The sequence below is a fragment of the Bos taurus genome, chromosome Y, assembly GCF_002263795.3.
Source record: "Bos taurus isolate L1 Dominette 01449 registration number 42190680 breed Hereford chromosome Y, ARS-UCD2.0, whole genome shotgun sequence".
In the NCBI taxonomy this organism is placed as follows: domain Eukaryota; kingdom Metazoa; phylum Chordata; class Mammalia; order Artiodactyla; family Bovidae; genus Bos; species Bos taurus.
In genome coordinates, this window is record NC_082638.1 from 5542038 (window position 1) to 5566849 (window position 24812).

The 24812-nt window shown below is 46.5% G+C and overlaps 1 long non-coding RNA gene across 1 annotated transcript in view; it reads left to right on the plus strand.

The window, feature by feature from the left end:
* The window catches only part of LOC132344464 (uncharacterized), a 248265-nt gene that overhangs the window by 172540 nt on the left and 50913 nt on the right, over positions 1 to 24812 (plus strand). The window contains exons 4-5 of the long non-coding RNA XR_009493650.1: positions 17446 to 17561; positions 18901 to 19005. This is a non-coding gene — a long non-coding RNA (uncharacterized lncRNA). The remainder of the gene's footprint in view (positions 1 to 17445; positions 17562 to 18900; positions 19006 to 24812) is intronic.

Below are 24812 nucleotides of genomic sequence, written 5' to 3' on the forward strand. Positions count from 1 at the left end.
CATGGTGTCTCTGTCTCGGCAGACACATTAGCAAGTGACATAACTAAGCCCACTTCCTTTTGGGGTGATTTATCTGCCTCTGTCGAAGGGAAGGGAAAAATCCCAGTTCCCTATGGAAATGTCGGTTGCCCCTTATTAAAGAGACAGCTTGCAAATTTCTCCAGTCTTAGCCAGACCCAGGGGCCGTTAAAGACATCTTCCCCACATTAAGGGCACTTCTCTTGTGCCGTGAGAGTGTTAACTCTGGAGGCAGGCTGGTCGTCCGCCCCAAGAGGTGGAAAACAGCTACCTGATTTGCTAACTGCGGTTTAGGGGTCCAAACTTGGAATGTTCAGCTAATGCAGGGGGCTTGAGGCAGTTGTGGGGGGACATCCCGTTTTCACAGTGCCGCACATAGCCTGGGGCCACGTTGCAACAAATTGTTAGGAAACCACTTTAATTTAACTCAATGGACATGAGTTTGGGTAAACTCTGGGAGTTGGTGATGGACAGAGAGGCCTGGCGTGCTGCGGTCCATGAAGTCACAAAGGGTCGGACATGACTGAGCGACTGAACTGACTGACCTTAGCTTAAACTATCCGTGGTGACCTGATTTGGTTTTTGTTTTTCTTCTGGTGTTCTGGTGGACTCTGCTCATTTAAGCTGTCATAATTCTGCTTGGTTAAACTGCTGTAATTGGATTCCTGTAGTGAATGACGTCCATCCTAAAGGAGATCAGTCTTCAGTGTTCATTGGAAGGACTGACGCTGAAGATGAAACTCCAATCCTTTGGCCACCTGATTCGAAGAACTGACTCATTGGAAAAGACCCTGATGCTGGGAAAGATTGAAGGCAGGAGGAGAAGGGGCCAACAGAGGATGAGATGGTTGGATGGCATCACCGACTTGATGGGCATGAGTTTGGGTAAACTCTGGGAGTTGGTGATGGACAGGGAAGCCTGGTGTGCTGCAGTCCATGGGGTCACAAAGAGTCGGACATGACTGAGTGACTGAACTGAACTGAACTGAGTGAATGGCAGCGTGTTTAAGACACAAGTGCCCTGTGCTTGTGGGCGCTGAACTTGAGCCTCAGGTTGTGAGAGGGAAACCCGTGTGTGTGTGTGCCCCTGGCTTCCTCCACCCCTGCTAGGTGAGCAGTGATTGTCCTGCTGCTGGTGTCCGGGAAGGGGGTGCATGTGTTTGGGAGGGTGACTGTTTCAGAGGTGTCAGTGCCTGTTTCAGCAACTGGAAAGGTGTGTCCCAGACAGAAAATTAGAGGCTAGTCCACTGTAACGCTACCAGGAAAGCACTTATTTGCCCCCCTCCCCCTTTTTTTTTCAAAGATCTGTAGGAAAAATATACTTATTTTTACAATATTTATTTCATGGCATCAGCTCTTAGTTGTGACACTTGGAATCTTTCATTGCAGCTCGAGGAATTTCAAGTTGTGACAGGCAGGCTGAGTAGTAGACAAGTGCTGTCTTAGTTCCTCCGTGGCATGTGGGCATCCAATTTCCCAACCAGGGATCGAACCCTTGTCCCCTGCATTGCCAGGTAGACTCTTAACCACTGGACCACCAGGGAAGTCCCTACTGCTTCTTTTTTTTTTTTTAGATGTTTTCATATATTAAGTAAATTTATCTCTGGGAATTCCACCCAACTCTGATGTTGGGAAAGATTGAAGGCAGGAAGAGAAGGGGATGACAGATGAGATGGTTGGATGGCATCATAGACTCAATGGACATGGGTTTGAGCAAACTCCAGGAGTTGGCGATGGACAAGGAGGCCTGGTGTGCTGCGGTTCATGGGGTTGCAAAGAGTTGGACACGAATGAGTGACTTCACTAAACTGAACTGAACTGGGTCTCATTCCTCCTCCATGAAAGATTTTGATACAACTCACAAGTCAGTCTCTGTCTGTCTATCTCTCTCCCTTCTTCCCACCCTCCCCTTTTTATCCTGACCACAACCTTTACTTTTGGTTTAAATATTTAAACTGACTTCCCTGGTGGCTCAGACAGTAAAGCATCTTCCTACAGTGCAGGAGACCCGGGTCCAGTCCCTGGGTCAGGAAGATCTCCTGGAGAAGGAAATGGCAACCCACTCCAGAACTCTTGCCTGGAAAATCCCATGGAAGGAGGACCCTGGTAGGCTACAGCCCATGGGGTCTCACAGAGTCAGACATGACTGAGCGACTTCACTCACTAAGTGTTTAAACATCACCTTACATCCTTTTCATACTTGCATTTAACACAGTGGTACATGTCTGGAGGAAACAAAGTCTCCAGTTAACTTTTAAAAAGCTCATAAAATTGTTAGCCCAGAAGGAAAAATCGTATCTGAAATATATTATAGATCTAAACGAAACCAGAAGGCGTTGTGACACACGCATTGTGGAAAAGGTCCGAAGGTAGAATTGAACAGTAAAGATGCTTTGCTCTCTAAGGTCTCCGCTGTGTTCTGACGGTGTTCTGTTTTGAGATTCTTTTCACCTAAAATGTTTTGATTATCCTCATTTCCCTTTCTTCCTATGTAGCTATTCCTGTGGCTTCCCTGGTGGCTCAGATGGTAAAGAATCTGCTTGCAATGCAGGAGACCTGGGTTTGATCCCTGGGTTGGGAAGATTCCCCTGGAGAAGGAAGTGGCAATCCATTCCAGTAGTCTTGCCTGGAGAATCCCCATGGACAGAGGAGCCTGGCGGGCTATAGTCCATGGGGTTGCAAAGAGTCGGACACAACTGAGTGACTAACACTTTCTGCTTTAATAGCTGAAGCATCATACTATATTACAGTTATGTCCTGATGTCTTTAAACACACCATTAATCGGTTATTCCAATAACAGGTAATTTCTGATGTTCAGCTGTTAAAACCAGCATAAGCAGTAGGAAGGCCAGAGTACACTCAGGTGAGAAATTCTGTAAAATAAATTTAAAGAAGTGAAATAGTGTGTTTCAAATGTCGAACACATTTAAATTTCTGATTTCGATTAACATCGCCTATTAGTAGAAAGAGAATTTCCGCTTGAATCTTAGGACTCTTGTCTTTATTACAAATGCTAGAAATCCTGTACCGTGTATGCGTGTGTGCATGCTCAGTCACTTCAGTTGTGTCCAAGTCTTTGTGACCCTGAAGCCCAATATTGTGTATAAATTTCTGTGAAAAAAAATTATAATCCATGTATTTGTGGATGTTCAAGTAATGCTTTTGAACTGTGGTGTTGGAGAAGACTTTTGAGAGTCTCTTGGACTGCAAGGAGATCCAACCAGTCCATCCTAAAGGAAATCAGTCCTGAATGTTCACTGGAAGGACTGATGCTGAAGCTGAAACTCCAATCCTTTGGCCACCTGATGCGAATTTGAAAAGATCCTGATGCTGGGAAAGATGGAAGGCGGGAGGAGAAGGGGACGACAGAGGATGAGATGGTTGGATGGCATCACCGACTGGATGGACGTGAGTTTGAGCAAGCTCTGGGAGTTGGTGATGGACAGGAAAATCTAGTGTGCTGCAGTCCATGGGGTCGCAGAGTCAGACACGACTGAGCAACTGAACTGAACGGAAGTAATCCCCACTATACACCTGAGGAGAAGGCATGTTGCATTTGAAGGACTTTGAGCAGAAAATCACAAATCAGGGATGACTTTCAACAGGGTGGACCCCCTGCAGGGGTGGGGGGTAGATTCCTTAGTACTTAAGCATTGCTTTTTTTTTTTTTTTCCAGTACTTTTTAACAGTCTTTTCTTTTAAAAATGTATTTACTTTTGGCTGCACTGGGTCTTCTTGGCCTTTGCAGAGGCTCTTCTCCAGGTTTGGGAAGCCAGGGCTAACTGGAGACGAGCAGAGCATGGCCTTCTCGAGGCGGCTCCTCTTGCTGCTGAGCACTGGCTCTAGGGCCCCAGGTTCCGTATCTGGAGCACACAGGCTTCGTAGCTGTGGGCTTTGAGCTGCTTCGAGGCACAGTGGGATCTTCCTGGATCAGGGATGGAACTGCAAGATTGTTGCTGAACCACGAAGAGATGCTGGGATTCTTGGCCTCTGGAGGAGAAGAATTCAATCTGGGGCCAGAGACGAGGCTTGATCGCTCAGACCTTTTGTGTCATAAGGTTTTATTAAAGTATAAAGGAGATGGAGAAAGCTTCCGACATAGGCATCAGAAGGGGGCAGAAAGAATACCCCCCTGATAGTTTTTAGCTGGATATTATATAGTCACTTAGCAGTCTGTTAATGAAAGGAAGGAATGTCTTAAAACTCAGAGAATGGCACCAGGCCCCTCATCCATAAAATGTATTTTGGGATAATCTTGGCACCAGAAGAGTCATCCTGGGCCATAAAACGATTGACTTGAATCTTGTATAAAGGCAGGTTACCATACAAATAGTTTCGTTTACACAGATTAGGGGGACAATGTCTGAGTATTTGTCAAGTCGGTTCTGAGCCATTAGGCAGAACCGACTTGAAGACAGAGTCTGGGGTAAATGCATAATACATTAACATAGCTTAAGACAAACATTTCCATATGAAAAATGTGTTGGTTAACGCAAGGTTTGAGAAAAGTTAACTTCAGGTGGAACCAGGTGTCATTATGGCAACACAGTATTTTAAGAGAAACCTCTTTTTAAATGGGTATGCTGCTGCTACTGCTGCTAAGTCGCTTCAGTCGTTTCTGACTCTGTGCGACCCCACAGACGGCAGCCCACCAGGCTCCCCCGTCCCCGGGATTCTCCAGGCAAGAACACTGGAGTGGGTTGCCATTTCCTTCTCCAATGCATGAAAGTGAAAAGTGAAAGTGAAGTCGCTCAGTTGTGTCTGACTCTTCTCGATCACACAGACTGGAGCCCACCAGGCTCCTCCATCCACGGGATGTTCCAGGCAAGAACACTGGAGTGGGGTGCCATTGCCTTCTCCTTTAAATTGGTATAGAGAAGGGGGGAAAAAAAAACCGTCACTAGTTTGTTTCCTCCTGTCGCTTAAGAGAGATTAAAAATGTCTGACACTTGCAGCCTATTTCCTCCGTTTGGAGACCCCTGGCCTTCCTGCCTGTTACCCTCTCTGAACCCACGTCCCCTAGCACTGGCAGGCAAGATGCTTATCCACCGAGCCAGCAGGGGAGTCCTCAGCACTGCTGTTGATAACGGCGCCAGTTGACTTGTTCAATGACATCAGTGGTGTCAGAAACCACAGTCAACAAGAGACAGGGTCGTGGAATGAACGGTGTTGGTCGGGAAAGCCAGAGCGTGGTCCCTGCCCTGCAGGGACCGGGTCAGTACTCAGCCTGGGGTGGGCTCAAAGCTCGGGGCGGAAGACGGCAGTTTCTGGGACTCATGGAGCCCAATCCCTGAGGCCATGGTGTCAGGCTGCAGGTGCATTTTAGAAGCACAGTGCACCTTGGTTTTCTAAGAACAAGAAGCCAGGCTTCCCTTGCTGCTAGAAGAGTCTGCCTGACCACTTCCACACCTGCTCACATGCAGATGTGCGAGTGTCTGGTCGAGGTGCTCCACGGCTATCTCTGCTGTGCCTTGTCCCGTGGTGGGGAAGTTCCGACACAGAGATCGAAGGTTCTCGTCCCTCCACTGAGGGGCCAGAAGCCAGCAGATGCTCAGCTGACGGTCAGTCAGGCTCATGGTCAGAAGGGGAAAGGGTCTAAATTAACCCAATGCTTGTGGTTCTTCTGCAGGTCCCGGAATCTTAGACAGACGTCACTGGTCAGTGAGCAAGCTGCCGTGTGAGACAGAAAGGGATGCTGAATGCCTTAATACCCCTCAACTCTGTCTCTCTGTCTCTCTCCACATGGGCAGATTCTGAGACATCTAATTTTATGACTTTAGAAAAAAACCCTTGTGCCCGCAACTTCCTGCCCACCCTGTACTCTGACTATGCTGTGTAAAAATGTCTCCCACTCTATTTAAAATGTAATCCTCAGTCCAGAAACAGCATCACTCTACTTTGGGTTAGGAGGAAATTTTTCTTTTAAGATAAAACCCACATCTCTGGGATTCAGTCTCCCACCTGTGAGGAAAGACTTTAAAACACACTTTCATATTTTAATACATTTTGACACACATGTGATTTATATGTATTGATGTAGGGAAAACAATTGAAAAAGCAGTGTTGTATTCATTTTAAGAATATGCCCATCAGGGAACAGAAAGCTTACTCCATTAAAAAAATAGAATATTAGAGAGGATGGTAATTTTACCTAAAATAAGTCAGCCAAAAAAAAAACAAACAAACAAACAAAAAAAAAAACCTCCTTTGAATGTTGCTTTTGTTTTTTGCACTGAACATTGTTGAGTCTCGTTTAAGATAAACTGCTTCATGTTTTGTAACTAACATAAGATGTTCATGGGAATAGTTAAAAATGAATGAGGGTCTTTCCTCAAGCAAGCAAAGGAAATGTAAAGATTTTCGTAATTAGACACTGAACGGCAATAACATATGATCGTGATGTTCCAGGCCCCAAGACTCATCTCGTAGCAACCCATCTTCATCACGGTTCAGGCCATTCACCGAAACAGACTAGAGAAACCTGAACCCATGCTTTCCAGTCAACAGCTGATGATGTGATTCAGAGCAATAACCCTCTTTATAAGGAACGCAGAATGCTATTCTGTAAAGCAACTAGTTTGTCTGTCTTAAAATAGAATCCCTGAGGGATTCTCCTGAGAAATGTTTATTTTGAGTGGTCTACACATTGTCAAGTAAATCAGCTTTCTCCCTCTGTGATCCATACTGCTGTTACCCCTGTAAAACAGGAGCCTATTAAGAAGACAGATGATGTAGCCTTCGTGATCGTTAGGCTCACTGTCCCGACTCTTGTTTCTGCAAAGTTACATGCACGGTTTAAAAGGCACCTTGAGCCGTGGTGGATGTTGGAAACTCTTTGTGTTTCAGACTCACAGCTCGTGCATGTGTGTGTTTGGTCACTCAGATGTTTCCGAGTCTTTGCGACCCCCGTGGACTGCAGCCCGCCAGGGTCCTCTGTCCTTGGGATTCTCCAGGCAAGAATGCCGGAGTGGGTTGCCATGCCCTCCTCCAGGGGATCTTCCTGACTCCACGTCTCTTGCATTGGCAGGTGGGTTCCTTACCGCTGAGCCACCAGGGAAGCCCCAGAGTCACAGCAATGTATCTCGAATCCTCCCCTTTATTAGCTGGTCTGATCTTATACATGCTGATCATCTGATTGTAAGTGGGTACTGAGAATAGAAATGACTCTGTATAAAACCATGGTTCTCAGTTGGGAGTCACTTAGCACCCCTCCCTGGGGGCTGTGTATAGAGACATTTTTTCTTGACAGGGGAGGGGGTCCCTCTGGCTTCCAGTGGGTAGTGGTCAGTGATGCTGCGAAATGTCCTTCTTACAGTTCCAACCCGGCCGCAGTGAATGATCCAGACCCCAGCTGTCCATAGTGCCAAGGATGAAAAAACCCTGGGCTCCAGGAAGGCTTTTTTTTTTTTTTTTCTTTACCTTCTGAAGCTTTGGGTTTGGTTGACAAGGCGCCACTCCAGTTGGGACTGGATCACTCTGCTTTTCCAGGAAACAGCCCCACCTGAGTCCAGACCTACCTGCTCTGCAGTTTCACCGTATCGAGGAATGCCTGCCCTCAGTCCCCCTCTGGACCTGGTGTCTGATGTCATGCCAGCTTGGCACCATGAATCTGTGCCCAGAGCCACCCGAGCAGAGTGCCCCTGTACCTGGTGCCGCAGCTGTGTGTTCACTCAGATCTTCTGTTGTCAAGCACTGGCCATTTGTAAAGCTGTTCCAAAGGATGGGAAACCACTTAGGTGCATAGGAATGCACTTGGATCTAGTATGGCTGTGTGATTCTTATAGAAAGGGACATTGCTACCAGCAACACAAGCTTTCTTGGCAGACCTGATTTGATGACTTTTGCTTTTTTAATGACACTGATTGCCAGTCCCTTGGGGCTTCTCTGGTGGCTCAGAGGTAAAGAACCCACCTGCAAGACAGGTGGCACAGGAGACGTGAGTTCCATCCCTCAGTTGGGAAGATCCCCCTGGAGAAGGAAATGGCAACCTACTCCAGCATTCTCGCCTGGAGAATCCCATGGACAGAGGAGCCTGGCAGGCTACAGTCCACGGGGTCACCAAGGGTCCGGCACGACTTAGCAATTAAACAACAACAAACAATCATCAAGTGACTAGCACATGGTCCTGGGTCTTAGAGCCCGGGGTTGCAGCTGAATCAGTAAGCAGACGGTCTCTGCGGGTGGTTTGCGGTAGACTGAAACCTTTCTCTGGGAAGTGTCCTGGGTGAGCTGAGTTTCGGAGGAGTCAGCTAGGCGGGAGAAGGCAGCGGAGAGACAGAATCAGGAGGAGGGCTTTCAGGCTGAAGGAACATTCCGTCCACAGCTTCAAAGGGGGTGCAGAGATGGATTTTTTTGTAAATAGATCACTGGCTACACAATGAGACGTTAGGAAAGGACCTCACACACCATGCTCTGGAATTTATTGTCACAAGGTTGAAAGCTGTTGAGAATGTGAAGGTTATTCGAAAGGCATAGTGACATAGTGAAAGTCGCCCAGTCCAACTCTTTGCAGCCCCACGGACTATACAGTCCACGGAGTTCTCCAGGCCAGAATACGGGGGTGGGTAGCCATTCCCTTCTCCAGGGGAATCTTCCCGACCCCAAGGATCGAACCCAGGTCTCCCACATTGCAGGCGGATTCTTTACCAGCTGAGCCACCAGGGAAGCCCAAGAATACTAAAGTGGGTAGCCTATCCCTTCTCCAGCAGATCTTCTTGACCCAGGAATTGAACTGTGGTGTCCTGCATTGCAGGCAGATTCTTTACCAACTGAGCTACCAGGGAAGCCCTTGCAAGGCATAGATAGTGAATTTGTGCTCTGTTACTCAGTCTTTTTTGACCCAAAGGGCCATAGCCCACCAGGCTCCTCTGTCCATGGGATTTCCCAGGCAAGGGCACTGGACTGGGTCATCCTTTCCTCCTCCAGGGGGATCGTCCCAGCCCAAGGATCAAACCCAAGTCTCCTATGTCAGCAGGCAGATTCTTTACCATCTGAGCCACCTGGAATGCCCAAGACACAGGCAAACTGAAACCTTCACGAGATCCTTGTGGGCACAGCTGGACAAATGAAAGTTTAGCATGAATGAATGGTGGGGAGTCAGGGAGGGAGCTGGGCACCCTCGGGGGAGGAGAGCCCGCAGAAGCTTGAGGGAGACAGGAAGACCCTGCTTTGTTAATGAAGAAAAATAGGAGGGGCTGGGTGCTGGGGTCAATGCCAGGAGAGAGGCCCAGAGGTCCTGCTTGGGAAGTGGAGGTAATGACAGTACTGTCCACTGAGGACTGGAGCCTCAGGGGAGCTCAGACACGCTAGGGGAGAAGGTGGGTCAGCATGGCAGAATGTCGAACCTCCACTCCAGGGCTTCGGGCATCCCCGAGTGGAATTATGAAAGAGGATTGAAGAGTCTGACACTCAGGAGGAAGGTCTGAAAGGCTGGGAAGACACCTGTGAAAAGGCTTCGTTGCACAGAGTGTAACACACACACACACACACACACACACACACACACACGCGGTCGTTACAGGGGCTGGGGAGTGTGTGCAACACTGGAGCTGAGCCAGGGGTGACTTTACTCCTGGGAAACATGTGGCGATGTCCCGGGACATCTCTTTCCTTAATTACTGTTTTTACATATTTATTTGCGTGGCCGTGTTGGGTGTTCTTTGTGGGACGAGGGATCTCTCCTTACGCTGCACAGGCTCAGTATTTGTGTGGTATGTGGACTTCGTCCCTCCGCAGCATGTGGTGTGTTAGTTCCCTGGCAGGGATCGAAGCCAGGTCCCTTGAATCCCGGGGATTCCTAAGCCCTGGGCCATCAGCGATGTCCCACGTGTCGTATACTCACACATGTATGTGGAAACTAGAACAGTAGTACAGATGAACCTGTATGCACGGCAGGAAGAGAGACACAGAATTGGAGAATGGACTTGTGGGCGCTGCAGGGGGAAGGGGAGGGCGAGATGAATTAAGGAAGGAGCATTGATCTACGCACATGACAATAGACAGCTAGTGGGAAGCTTCTGTAGAGCACATGGAGCTAAGCCCGGGGCTCTGTGTTGACCTTGGCAGGTGGGAGGGAGGCTCAAGGGGAAGCGAGGTTCAAGAGGGAGGAGACATGTGTATACATATGGCTGATTCATGTTGTTCTACAGGAGGAACCAAGGCAACATTCTAAAGCTGTTATCCTCCAGTTAATTAAAAAAAAAAGCGTGGTTAGAAATTTGAGACTCAGCTTGGCTGCTTTGTGTAACTGGTTGGCTGCCTGGCTCCGTTCCTTATTCCTTGTTTCGCTTAGTTTTTTATGTGTTTATCTAGGGCTTCCATGATAGCTCAGTTGGTAAAGACTCCGCCTACAATGCACGAGACTCCGGTTCAATCCCTGGGTCGGGAAGATCCGCTGGAGAAGGGAAAGGCTACCCACTCCAGTCTTCTTGGGCTTCCCTGGTGGCTCAGCTGGGAATGAATCCACCTGCAATGTGGGAGACCTGAGTTCTGTTCCTGGGTCACGAAGATCCCCCGGAGAAGGGAAAGGCTACCCACTCCACTATTCTGGCCTGGAGAATTCCATGGACTGTATAGTCCATGGGGTCGCAGAGAGGAGGACGGGACTCCACAACTTCCAGTTTCACTTCACTTCGAGTATTTCTCTGGCTGTGCTGGCCCTTACGTGCGGCACTCAGGACCTTCCTTGCAGCATGTGCGATGGTTCGTTGCAGGGCACAGGCGTCTCAGCCTCAGTAATTACATACATGGGCTCAGTTTCTCCGCAGCGTGTGGGATCATAGGTCCCTGACCAGAGACTGAACCTGCATGGGCTGCATTGGAAGGTAGAGCCCCAACCACTGGACCTCCAGGGAAGTTCCCCCCTGCTCCTGTTCCTTCTTTTGATAAGACAGCTTATAGCATCTTTTCTGTACTGGGCGAAGGAACAAGAGCAGGGGTCAGCAGAGTTTGGCTGATGTCACTCGCTGACCACCTGGCGGCGCAGAGAGAGGTGGACAGAGGGTTCAAGGACAAGGGAAGCCATGGGTAGTCACAGTGGGGTGTTTCCATCTCGTCTCAGAAAAGTGGTTCTGCCTCTGCTGACCTTGCAGACACGTGAAGAGACTCCAGTGAGACCATGCGTGTGTCAGGGTCCCCACTGATGCTGAAGCTTCCTAGGAAGGTGGTTAGCTACCGAGAGTCCCGGACGTGGTGGGGGATGCTTCCAGCCGGCCCCCGCCCCAGCAGGGCACGCCTCGGAGCCTCCTCCATTGGTCTCTTGAGGGATCGTCCTGATCTCTCATCTCTGACTGCCGGCTCCATAATGTCCACCTCCACGTCTGAGCCACTGAGACACTCTCCAGTCCACTGGGCCTGCCTGTTTGCTAATCCTCAGTGGTACTAGCTAAACCTGGGAGCATCCAACCTGTGCTTGGGGTATTGAGAATCAGGTAGACACAGATTGTGGACGGTCTGCATTTAGGCTTTCAGGCTTTAGGCTGGACAAGCCAGTCATTCAAAGGGTGCATTTATAGAGGACTTTGAGGAATAAGACAGCACAGACACTTTCTGGATCGTTGACCTCTCTGCCCACCTTACCTCCTGGAGACCTTGGGTCTCAGGTCTTCAATCTCTGATACTATGCTCTGTGAACAGAGTCACTTCTTTCTGTCTATGACGCTCCCTGACAGCCTTACAAGGCAGACATTTGTGCCTGAGAGGAAGAAGAAGAAAAAAGAAAATACTAGAGAGATGAGGTCACAGGCAAGAAGGAAAAGAAGGTGGTCATGGAGTTACCTATATATGGCTTGGTCTCCAGCGTGAAGCAGAGACGTTGCTGTTGAACAGTTGTATCCAGTGACCCTGCACCCCAGAGAGTCAGCGACTCCCGTTTCCCTGACAGCTGACGTATTTCTTATGGTTGGAACATTAATAACAATTACAGGTCTGTTCCATGAGCTGTTCTTTCACCATGCACGTATTTTCTGAGTAGCAAACACATGACAATGTCTTGTTGGCACATTGGGATGACATATTGTCAGTGATGTCATGCTCTGGAAGTTGAATCCAGACGCAACATAAGAAGTTATTGTATATTCATGGGCAGAGGGGGGAGGGTTTTTTTTTTTTTTTAACAGTTATTCCCTATTACTCTGTTCATGACTGTTAGGAGAGTATTCCAAGTTTCCCCAGGTTTTACTGTCAGCGATCACCAAAAATCAAGCTTTGTCCTAAGATTGTGTCAGCTGCTTATTTAGTTTGTATTTTAGCTCTCAACTATGATCTGAGCCTTTCCCGTCTGTGGGGTTGGTCTGCACAGATGTTGGATTCAGTCCACTGGAGACAGTCATCTTTCTGCTCCCTGTGCTTTCTGGGGGAGGGAGCAATTAAATTGCCCTGAGGTCCAGTTGAAGGAAAACTGGCTCCTGACGGTTCACGGAAAGTGGGTGGGATAGACTCACAAAGTCCATGCAGGTTGGCAGTTGGTGACCTGAGGCGCGGGGCCCTGCAGCTCCTGACAGCAAGAGTGTGGCAGCCTTTTCCCCACCTCTTCTGGAAAGACAATGCAGAAGCGTATCTTGTTTCTGCCTTTTTTTTTTTTTTTAATTACTGATTTTTTTTTTTTAAGTGAAATCCTGAGTGCACACATTGACCCACATGTTGAGAGGCAAAATTCTATAAAAATTTTTCCTGGCCATTGAGATTTGAGCCATTAGTCCAAAGATAAGAGCTGGTTAGTACAGGCAGTGAAGGAAAAGGAAGAAATGGGCACTGCGGACTTTCCCGTTAATGACCGGAAAGCAAGCTTTACTGTGTACCTAGGGACACAGAATAACTTTCCTCAGCACAGGTGCCTGTCACAGTTTTCATAGAGCCTTCTGCTTGTGAAGTACTTACTTTTCAAGGTAAAGATTTTTTTGCTGTTAGAATTTTTTTCTCAAATACAGATTATAGTATATGTATATAATGTGTGTATATGTGCAGCTGTTTGTACATATATCTACACACACACTCTTTATATACATATGATACATCTATTTATATATATAATATATATATTATTTATATTCATGTGTATTATATATCGGAGAAGGCAATGGCACCCCACTCCAGTACTCTTGCCTGGAAAATCCCTTGGACGGAGGAGCCTGGTGGGCTTCAGTCCATGGGGTCACTGAGGGTCGGATACGACTGAGCGGCTTCACTTTCACTTTTCGCTTTCATGCATTGGAGAAGGAAATGGCAACCCACTCCAGTGTTCTTGCCTGGAAAATCTCATGGTCAGAGGAGCCTGATAGGTCACAGTCCATGGGGTCGCAAAGAGTCGGACACAACTAAGCGGTTTCAGTTTTTCTTCTGGTTCACTGGGATGACCTCTCGGGACTTGTGGATTGGGAAGCCACCTGCCATGTTGTGCAGAGGCCCAGGGCTTGTGAGGAGACCGTGTAGAAAAGAAGGAGACATCTTCAGGTGTATCCCCCTCAAGCTGAGCCCCCAAGGGTCTCAGCCAGCACACAGCTTGCCAACATGAGCCATGACAGAGCTGCCCTCAGTTGACTTCCTGAGCTGCTAGCTGGAGAGCCCCAAGTGGTACTTGTGACCATCCTTCACATCTGGGGGGGCAGGGAGGAGCTTGACTGAGCTGATGACAGCTTTTCCCCCATCTTCAGCCCCACGGTGTCATAGTTCAGCATTGCTGGTTGCAATACAGGGTGCTGCTGCTTTTATTCAGGCCCCCCTGAATGCTACCACCTCAAAGAAAAAAAAATTTTTTTTGGCCTGAGGCTGAATACCAGACATATAAGAAACACAATCAGGAACGTACTCTGGACATCAGGAGTTAATCTCTTTGTTTATCCTTAAAATAGAGCTTCTCCCTAGAGTAGTCATGTTCAATTATATGTCATTTGTGTTATTTCTGGTGCCGTGAGGATTAAAGGCCATCACGATGACTTCACAGAGAGGCCAAAGTTGCACTTAGTAACTTTTCTCACAATAGAGAGCATTCATCAGGGGGCAAAAAAAAAAAAAAATTGATAATAATAAAACTCTCATGAAATTATGAAAAATACACAAGGAAAAAATTAAAGGATTATATTTTAAAGCCTTGGGACATAGAATATTATTCCTTATAAGAAGGTCCCGTGGTATTGGGATTATTTCCTGGAATGCTCACGATTTATTTTACAAAACCACCTAATGAGCAAACCGCAAACAAGCAGATAATAAGAGCTTCAGAGAAAACACGTTAGTTTTTTTCCCCCTCAGTGGGGTTTGCTTGTAGCCTCCAGCACTCTCTGTTATATCAGAACCATCAGTTCTCAAGTAAAAGTGTCACTGGCAATTTGTTAAAACACCATGTGATTTGTACCAGCACTTCCGGGCAACTGTGTGAAACGGGTACTAGGTCGTCTTTAGGTGATGCACGTCAAGCTCAGATGTCAAACAGACGAAGTTCCTACAAGACCCAGCAGCAGATTCCAAAGTTTCTTCTCGTGTAATTTCCTTCCTAAATGATGCTCTTTCAAAACCAAGAGTTCTGTGGGGATTCTATGCCATTGAAGATGTGAGCCATATTTGAGTCACCAAATGGTCAGTGATCTTCCAATACTGCAAATTCCTCGTATCTGTGTCCGAGGTTGGGCAGGGGCTGTGGTTCCTGGGCTTCTAAAAGTTTCAGTTAAGTTCAGTTGCTCAGTCATGTCCAACTCTTTGCAATCCCATAGACTGCAGCACACCAGGCCTCCCTCTCCATCCCCAACTCCCGGAGTTCACCCAAACTCATGTCCATGGAGTCGGTGATGCCATCCAGCCATCTCACCCTCTGTCGGCCCCTTCTCCTCCCACCTTCAGTCTTTCCGAGCATCACGGTCTTCTCCAGTGAGTCGGTTCTTCACATCAGGTGGTCCAAGTATTGGAGTGTGTAGGGTCCCCTTTTCTCCACATCCTCACCAGTGCTCGTTTATTGCTGTTGATGGTAGTCCCTCTCACAGCTCTCACTGTGGCCTCATCTGCACTTCCCTGACGAGTAGTGATGCTGAGCATCTCTCTACATGTCTGTTGTCCATCCATTTGTCTTATTTGGGAAAATCTCTGTTGCAGTCCTCTGTCCATTTTAATTGATGCATTTGTCGTTGGCCATGCTGGGTCTTCATTGCTTTCCACGGGCTTTCTCTAGTTGTGGTGAGTGGGGAGCTGGTCTTCCTATTGGTGCAGGGTCTTCTCACTACAGTGGCCTCTCCTCTTGCAGAACGCAGGCTTTAAGCATTCAGGCTTCTGTGGTTGTGGGACACAGGCTCAGCAATTTCAGTGGGCAGGCTTGGTAGCTGTGGCATGTGGGATCTTCCTGGATCAAGGATCAAATCCGTGTCACCTGCACTGGCCGGCAGATTCTTATCCACTGTGCCACCTGGGAAGTCCCTCTGCCCGTTTTCTTAAATCTTTTTTTTGTTTGTTTGTTTCAATATCAAAGTGTATGAGATCTTGTATATTTGGACGTTAAACCTTTACTGGATGTATCATTTGCAAATATCACCTCCCGTTCTGCAGGCTGCCTTTCTTTTTTGCCTTTTGTTGATGGTTTCCTTCACTGTGCAAAAATCTTTTAGTTCAATGCAGTTTTGTTTATTTTTGCTTTTGCTTCCCTTGCGCGAGGAGATGTATCCCAAAAACATATTACATACTGCGTATTTTCTTCTAGTAGTTTTATGGTTTCAGGTTAAGCCTTTAATCCGTCTTGAGTTGATTCTTTGCATGTGGGGTGAGAAGTCCAGTTTGATTCTCTGTCCAGTTTTCCCAACACCATTTATTGAAAAGGCTGTCTTTTCCCTGTTGTATATTCTTGCCTCCTTTGTTGTAGATTAATTGATCATATAGTCAAAGTGGACGTGTTGGTTGCTCTGTCGTGTCTGACTTTTTGCCATCCCGTGGACTGTAGCCCACCAGGATCCTCTGTCCATGGGATTCTCTAGGCAAGAATACTTGATCATATAAGCGTGAGTTTATTTCTGGGCTGTCTGTTCTGTGCCATTGATCTAGGCGTCTGCTTTTGTGCTGGTACCATACTGTTTTGGTGACTGTAGTTTTGTACTATAGTTTCAAATTGGGGCCTGTACCTCCAATTTTGTCCTTTCTCGAGTTTGTTTTGGCTGTTTGGGGGTCTTTGTATTTCCATATAATTTACAAAGTATTTGTCTTAGATCTGTGGGATGTACCATTGGTATTTCGATCAGATCAGATCAGTCGGTCAGTCGTGTCCGACTCTTTGTGACCCCATGAATCGCAGCACGCCAGGCCTCCCTGTCCATCTCCAGCTCCTGGAGTTCACTGAGACTCACATCCATCGAGTCAGTGATGCCATCCAGACATCTCATCCTCTGTCGTCCCCTTATCCTCCTGTTCTCAATCTTTCCCAGCATCAGGGTCTTTTCCAGTGAGTCAGCTCTCCGCATCAGGTGGCCAAAGTATTGGAGTTTCAACTTCAACATCAGTCCTTCCAATGAGCACCCAGGACTGATCTCCTTTAGGATGGACTGGTTGGATCTCCATATGTGCAATCCAAAAAACGAAACAACAAAATAGGAACAGTCACAGGTACAGAGAACAAATGAATGGCTGTCAGAGGGGAGGAAGAGGTGGATGATGTAGGTGAAGGGAATTTAGGGGGACAGAGCTCCAATTAGTGTATAAGCCATGGGGCCATAATTGACAGCATAAGGAATACAGTAAGAAATATGATGAAAAGTTTGCATGGGGACAGATGGTTAGTAGACTTGTTGTGTGGGTCATTTCACATTGTATGCGAATGTCAGATCCCTGCATAGTGTACCTGAAATTAACACAATAGCATACGGCCACTGTGAGAAATGAGAAAAAAGGGTGAGCCAGAGGCAGAGGACACGGAAGAGTGGATGGAACTGAAATCCTCTACCTGGTAAAAAGAGGGAGAAGTGACAAAATGCTGACTCTAGGGGGAAAAAAAAAATCACTTTTGTTGAAAATGTCAAGTTTCTTCCCAGCGTGATGTGTACGGTTAGTCGCTTCCGAAGCAAGAAGAGTATTGTTTTATTTTTAAATTTGCATCAGGCAATTTAGTGATGAGTCCCAAGATATCTTTAGAAGTACATGGGCTTAATTGTTGATCATCGCAAGACGCCTGTTCAGTTTCTCTTTACCGGGGTGGAGAAGAAACAAATGCGTGCCGGGAAGGGGAGTGGGATCCTGGCGTCTTCTGCCTGGCAGATGTTTACAGGCGGAGGCTCTTTTCTCATCTCGCGTTGAGTGCAGCACCCTGTCTAATGTCTGCTTTGTTTTCTTCACCGAAAGAGTTTCTCTGCTTTGTCAGCTTTGGAGGATCGATCCCTTCCTTAAGAAAAGACCACCATTCTCAATGTTTGTCGTTACCTAGAATAACAGGATTGTAGACGCTGTCTCTTGCATTTACGCAGGATTCCGGTATATATGACATCATTTCACTGGAAGTCAACACAGGTGTATGTGTAGCTGTGCGTGTCAACATAATTACATCAGAACATTCACAGTTGATCGCTTCTCTTTGAAGGAGGTAAGAAAATGCCCACATAGTTACTTTTCCTTTTTTTAAAAAAAAAAAATTTCTTTTTTTACTGAAGGATAATGGCTTTACAGAATTTTGCTGTTTTCTGTGAAACCTCACCACGAATCAGCCATAGGTATACATGTATCCCCTCCGTTTTGAACCTCCCTCCCATCTCCCTGCCCCATCCCACCCCTCTAGGTTGATACAGAGCTCCTGTTTGTGTTTCCTGAGCCATACAGCAAATTCGCATTGGCTATCTTATTTTACATATGACAACGTAAGTTTCCATCCTACTCTCTCCATACATCTCACCCTCCCCCCGCTTCTTCCCAGGTCCATAAGTCAAGGCTCTTTTTTTTAATTGGTTTTCTTTTTTTTTTTTTTGCTGGATCTTCATTGCTTTGCTGGCTGTCTCTGGTTGTGGGGTGTGGTGTGCAGGCTTCCCATGGCGGTGGTCTCTCTTTTTGTGGATCATGGGCTGTAGGTGTTTCACGGGCTTCTGGAGCTGTGGCTCCTGGGCCCGAGGGCACAAGTTTCAGGAGCTGTGGTGCACGGGCTTAGTTGCTCTGCAGCAGGAGGGATCTTCCCAGACCAGGATTTGAACCAGTGTCCCCTGCATTGCAAAGCAGACTGTTAACCCCTGGACCATACATTTCCTTTAGCTCTTGCAATTTCTTACCTGTTTTAGCCCTCAGAAGACCACTCTCCTGCAGAAGACTAGCACAGCAGTTCCAAGCACAAACTCTGGGAGAAGCCATCCTTACCTCTTATTGGCCGTGTAACCTCAGACCAGTGTCTGAAGCTCTCTGTGGCTGTACTGTCATTTGCAAAAGAGGGATAGCATATACCTTCAGGTGGGATTGCTGTGAAAACGGAGCCCACGAAATGAAAGCTCAGGGGAACAGTCCTTGGCCTGTGGCAAGTGCTCACAAGTGAGTGCTCCTGCTGTTATTACAGATGGAGACAATGATGTCTTGACTTGTAGACAATAATGTGATATGAAGATGCTGCTTCATGTCCCGAGTCCACAGCCGTGGTTTCCTAGTTTGGATGCAAGTCTGGTTCCAGGCTCCTCTGCTAAGGGCAGTGGAGAGCGTGACCCTCGGGACTCTTGCCCTGCAGTTTTTTCTCCACGACGGGGGCACGTTCCTCTTATCCTCCTTTGTGGGTCACAGTGCAAATCCTCGCCTCCTCACAGTGGACGCAAGAACCAAATCATTTATAAGCAGCTAAAAATTACAGAGGTCTGCAAAGGGTTCAGTGGTGTTAGGACTTCATGATTTTAAGTGACGATTCCTCATTATATAGCTACAAGTATGTCATGGATACATTGTTCACCATCTAGGTCCTTGCTGCTCCTGCTGCTGCTAAGTCACTTCAATCGTGTCCGACTCTGTGCAATCCCATAGACGGCAGCCCACCAGAGTCCCCTGTCCCTGGGATTCTCCAGGTAAGAACACTGGAGTGGGTTGCCATTTCCTTAAATCAAGAAAATAACACATCCACAGAGATGCTTCAGCATCTTTTAGCATTCAGTGTAAAAGATACTGGATGAAGGTTTCTTTCTTTATTCCTTGCATTGTATTTTTATTGCAATTTGCATTTCTGGATTGACTTTGGTATTCTGCTTATGTTTTTATTTTGCTTGTGTTTTTCATTTAACTTACAGATAATAAGAACAGACATCTAGGTACATAGAAAGGATTTTGAAGAGAAGCAGACCGAGTAAAGAAAAAATATTTGGGGCCAACATCAAAATTTCCAAGCAGGTAGAAAATATAAACCAAATCCCAAATATTGGGTGCCAAATTTGATAGATTCCTGGCACTTGTGGCCGTCTGTCTGTAAGAAATCCTATGTGAACAATTTTGGGGCATCAAGTAGCTTATAAAGAGAACTATTTGATGTGTTGAGCAAAGGAATGAACAATAGCCATAGGATTCAAATTTCCTGAAAATTCTCTGGAGTTCAGAGTGAAGGGAATTTTGATTTTGGCACACTGTATCTCAGAGTTGGCTGAACTGAACACATTTCAAAAATAGTTTGAACTCTCAGTGGAGCCTAAAGCATATTTTTTTTTTTCCCCCACAAGCCTTAAAGCCAAGTCTTATTTTATCCAGAAGTTTTAGTTCTTTCCGTCCCAGGGGAGAATGTAAATTTGGACACTTCTGAAATGAATTAGACCATTTAGGTTAAGATGGATGGCCTGTCAAATACAGTCATAAACTCTAGGAGGCAGACTTCAGGGTATTCACACTCTTCCCATCCTCTCCCTCATGGAACATGCTTGGTTGGTGTGACCAAAAGGAAGTACGACTCTTTTTTTTTTTCACGTTTCCGTGTTCTGTATCAGAGGGGAACCTGATTCCAGGCCGTGGGGACACAGGTTTCTAGATCATCCGTCAGTGAATCCGCTTCCTACTTTACATTTTAAACATCGGTGACTGCATGTAGATAGCAAAGGGCAATCAGCTTTCTTGTTGTTGTTCAGTCTCTAAGTTGTGTCTGACTCTTTGCGACCTCATGGACTGCAGCATGCCAGGATTCCCTGTTCTTTGGTACCTCCCAGAGTTGGCTCAGGCTCACATCTATCGAGTCAGTGATGCCATCCAACCACCTCATCCTCTGTCACCCCTTCTCCTCCTGCAATCAACGTTTCCCCCTCCCCTTAAAATTATATTTGGCAAACCTTATTCTTACATTATTTACAAAATTTAATCTGCCTATGTCTTTTGCTTCTGTTTTATAAATATTAGAGAAGGGTGCTTCCCAATGCTTGTTTCATTTTGTATCCTTCCTGTTTAATTACACTGAGAAAGATGGAAGGGACACGTACGTAGTCAGGTAATGTTTCATCGGGAGCAAGAACTATATTTTTCACCTCCAAATAAATAGCGCCTGAATATCTCATAATGATGTCTTCCTTCCTTCGTTGAAACAAGTTTTCGACAGAAATACTTCATTCGCCAGAACTTGCCTAAAAGTAGCATCCAAGTCCTAACTCATGTCTATAAAGCTGCAATCAAAAAAAATTTTTTTTTTTTTTTTGGCTATGCATTTGAACATTTTGAAGTTCCTGGATGGCAACAGGATGAAAAAACTAACCTTTTCCCTTAAATGACGACTTTGTAGAAATGAATATACCCGTTGTTTTTTGAACTTCAAACATATGGCGTAGTTCTCAGGTACCTTTGAAGCCGGGCTCGTTTTTTGGCACGGTTTACAGCGCAGCCACTGGAAAAGCTTTCGCCGTCCCGTAGGCTCAACTGTAATATTCCAAACGGTGGTTTTCAGCAGACCTGGTTTCCTCCGAAATACGTACACGCTGGCCACTTCAAGGAAAGATTGTGAATACCTGCGTCTCTTTGGCTTCATACCTGTGTTCCCTCCTGTGTCTTAATTGTTGTTAGCTCTTTAGCAAGTTGCTGTCTGCCTCTTCATTTGGTAGAACGTTCTGTTGATGTCAGTTCTATAATGTAACCTATGTTTTCCGTTCTTACTGTGGCAAATTACATTCATACCACTTCCTCGTCATACAAATTACATTAGAGAAAAATCTCATTTGTTTAAGACACTGAAAGGTTATATACATTAAAGGGAGCTGGCAGGAAGCATTAAACACAGAACCAAGGGCAGTATTACAAAGGCACTAAATTTTAAGTGCCTGCTTTATTTGCTTGTTAGGGGAATAACTGAAACTTGCTCCTACTGAATTTTACAATCTTTTAGGGTGGAAGACTCACAGATGCCACACGACACCTGATTTTCAACAGCAACAGTATCCCTCTCAGCAGGTGAAAGCTGCTCAGCTTCATGTATCCCAGTACCACCAAGCAAATAGTTTGTGTCCTATGAGTATAAAATATGTCAACAGGGTAGTTCAGCTAATAGGTGCTGGCATTGTTTTCCCACGAAGGTCTCAGTGTAGAGTCTAATGGAAGTTACCCGGCTGAAAATGAAGGCCACTCGTTGCATAATATGGAAATAAATTACATTGCTCTTTAGACCACAGGACCCTAATTTGTGAGTTCACGGCCATCACGTCAAACCTTGTCATGTCATGCTTCTTCACATCTGTTGGTTTCCTGGCAGAGAAATCTCTCCTGAGAACACAGGAAGGGTCTGGCAAGGCAGATACTGACATTTCCTACGATGGTTATTTCCCAGCTGACATATTGGAGGAATAACTTTAAAAAAAAATTTTACCAGATGTGCAGTGTACTTTTTGAATATATATGCACGTGTGTGTGTATGTATGTATATACACTTTCTCGTAAATCAATCTCTCTTTTTATATTAATATCATTGGAAACAACTCTTCTTCCAACTTCATGATGTCTGGTTGCTCACATGTTCATTAAAGGCTCTGATTGTTTCTCTGTTGACCACGCTCAACTTCAGCTTGAGAATGGGGCAGATCGAAGCGGGATAGAATCTCTTTCAGTGTGGTCAGATGAGTGGGACGGTGCAAATGAGACAGTATCTGGTGGCAGATGTTAGACTCTTGTGTTTTTGGCGGGGAGTTCCCCATGTCAGAGGCGGTGTAGCACAGTCCGGAAACTGTCCGTGAAGCATCTCCACTATGTCATATCTCCCGGCTTCTCCCACGCAGTCGAAATCCACACAGTGCATCGTTTCCTCACGTCGGGATACGGCCCGTATTTAAGGAAGTAGGAATGGCAGGGATTGGACTGCACTGCTGTGTGTCCAACGTGTGTTCACATCCATGTCCTATCAGTAACATCACGTGTAACCCACAAAGCATTATGCGGGTTGTGGCATCTTTCAAAAGGCTGTTTCGTGTCATCTTCAAAGCAGGCTTTTGGCCCAGAGCTTTGTCAGCAAATTTAATTAAGAGAACTGAAACTGTTAGTTTGCACAGCTGTGTCTGACTCTTTGCGCCCTCCATGGACTGTAGCCCGCCAGGCTCCTCTGTCCATGGGATTCTCCAGGCAAGCATACTAGAGTTGGTTGCCTTTCCCTTCTCCAGGGCATCTTCCTGACCCAGGCATTGAACTCGGGTCTCCTGCTTTGCAGGCAGATTCTTTACCATCTGAGCCACCAGGGAAGCCCCAAATTTAATTATATCTATGTTTAATATCACCCCTTATAAAGCGTTGTGCCATATGCTAAGTTGCTTCAGTCGTATCCAACTCTTTCTCACCCTAAGGACTATAGCCCACCAACTTTTCTGTCCATGGGATTCTCCAGGCAAGGATACTCGAGTGGGTTGCCATGCCTTCCTCCAGGGGATCTTGATATCAAGTGTTAGATAACACCTGTTTTCCAGGCATTGCTGTTCCCATTGCAAACCTGTCCTGGAATAGAGCCCATGTGATGTGACTTCACTCATCACTGGGATTCACCACCCAGTCTGGCAAACAAGTCTTAGAAAATGAAAGATCAGTTGGTAAAGAGAAGTTGTCTCTTGAACTTCATCTTGTGAAAGAGATTGCTTTGAGCCCCAAAATGCAAACACTACCCTTACCCCCTGTTTCTTATCTTTCTACACTCCACCTCTGTTCATGCCAACAAACACCCCAGAATCTCTGACCACTCACTTATCTTTTACCCCAAACTAAAAGCATCTGCTACTGCTGGTTCCGCATCATCTGTGACTCTTGAGCAAGAAGGAAGCCCCTTGTTGAATAGAAAAGCCGTGGAAGAGACCTTGTCCCAACTTGACTGAAACTGGAAGAACTCGGACTTGACCTGTTTTATATATATATATGAATTCTGTCGAGACTTTTGCAAAGCCTGGAGATGTTGAAACCCACGCTAGGACACACGGCTGTTCTCTGAGGCCTGTGCAGAACTCATCGGACTAAGAGGAACAGAAAATGCAAGTAGAGAAGCAACTGAAGGAACCTCTGGGTTGGAGCATGCAAAACAGAACCCAGTGTTCCATTTCGCATAATGCAAGAATCTGGACCAAACGACCATGATATCTCAAGGTCGCATCTGGAAAAGTCAGAGTTCTAAATCAGTTGATGATTTCATAGCAGCATCCTGAAACTGCTGCTCCAGTGCCCATTTACATCAATAAAATCGTCCTGTCACCCTCTCCATGGCTGCTCCACCACAGCGATCCCAGTCGCTGTCACGCGGGCAGACCTGACCCTGTGTTCAAACTTCGTTTGAAGTTTATCGAGATGTGCTGCGCTTGTAGACCTGTTCAGTTCTCTTCATCCTCCTGGCGACGGAGCCAGGAAGGCCAGAGGAGAAGGGAGTGGCCAAAGGCACACAGGGTCAGGTCTGCCCGCGTGACAGCGACTGGGATCGCTGTGGTGGAGCGGCCGTGGAGAGGGTGACGGGACGATTTTATTGATGCAAATGGGCGCTGGAGCGGCAGTTTCAGGATGCTGCTATGAAATCGTCAACCGTTTTAGAACTCTGACTTTTCCAGATGCGACCTTGAGATACCATGGGAAACGTATAATGAAAAACCCAGTGGACTGGAGCTACTGTACAGCACAAGGAGCTCTGCCCAATATTCTATAATAACCTAAATGGGAAGAGGATCTGGGTTGGGAAGATCCCCTGGAGGAGGGCATGGCAGCCCACTCCAGTATTCTTGCCTGGAGAATCCCATGGACAGAGGAGACTGGTGGGCTATGGTCCATGGGGTCACAGAGAATCAGACACAACTGAGCGACTTTCACTTTCACTGTCAATCCCACTGTCCCAGTTTATCCCTCTGCTCTTTATCCCTGGAAACCCTACGTTTGTTTCCTGTGTCTGTGACTCTATTTCTGTTTAGTTAATGAGTTCTTTTGTAGCCTTTTTTAAGAGTCCACGTCCATGTGATATCATCTGATGTTTGTCTTTGATTTCGCTCAGTATGACAATCTCTGGATCCATCCATGTTGCTGCAAATGGGATTATTTCGTTCTTTTTTTATGGCTGGGGAAACAGGAGAAATAATTTACCCTTCTAAAGTCTACATTGCCATGTTTTTTAGTCTGATTGTAAAGTTGTATGTCTGTTCAGTTCAGTTCAGTCGCTCAGCCGTGTCCGACTCTTTGTGACCCCGTGGACTGCAGGCCTCCCTGTCCATCACTGACTCCCGGAGTTGACTCAAATCATGTCCATTGAGGCGGTGATGCCATCCAACCATCTCATCCTCTGTGGCTCATACAGTAAAGAATCCGCCTGCAATGTGGAAGAGCTGGATTGGGAAGATCCCCTGGAGGAGGGCATGGCAACCCACTCCAGTATTCTTGTCTGGAGAATCCCTTGGACAGAGGAGCCTGGTGG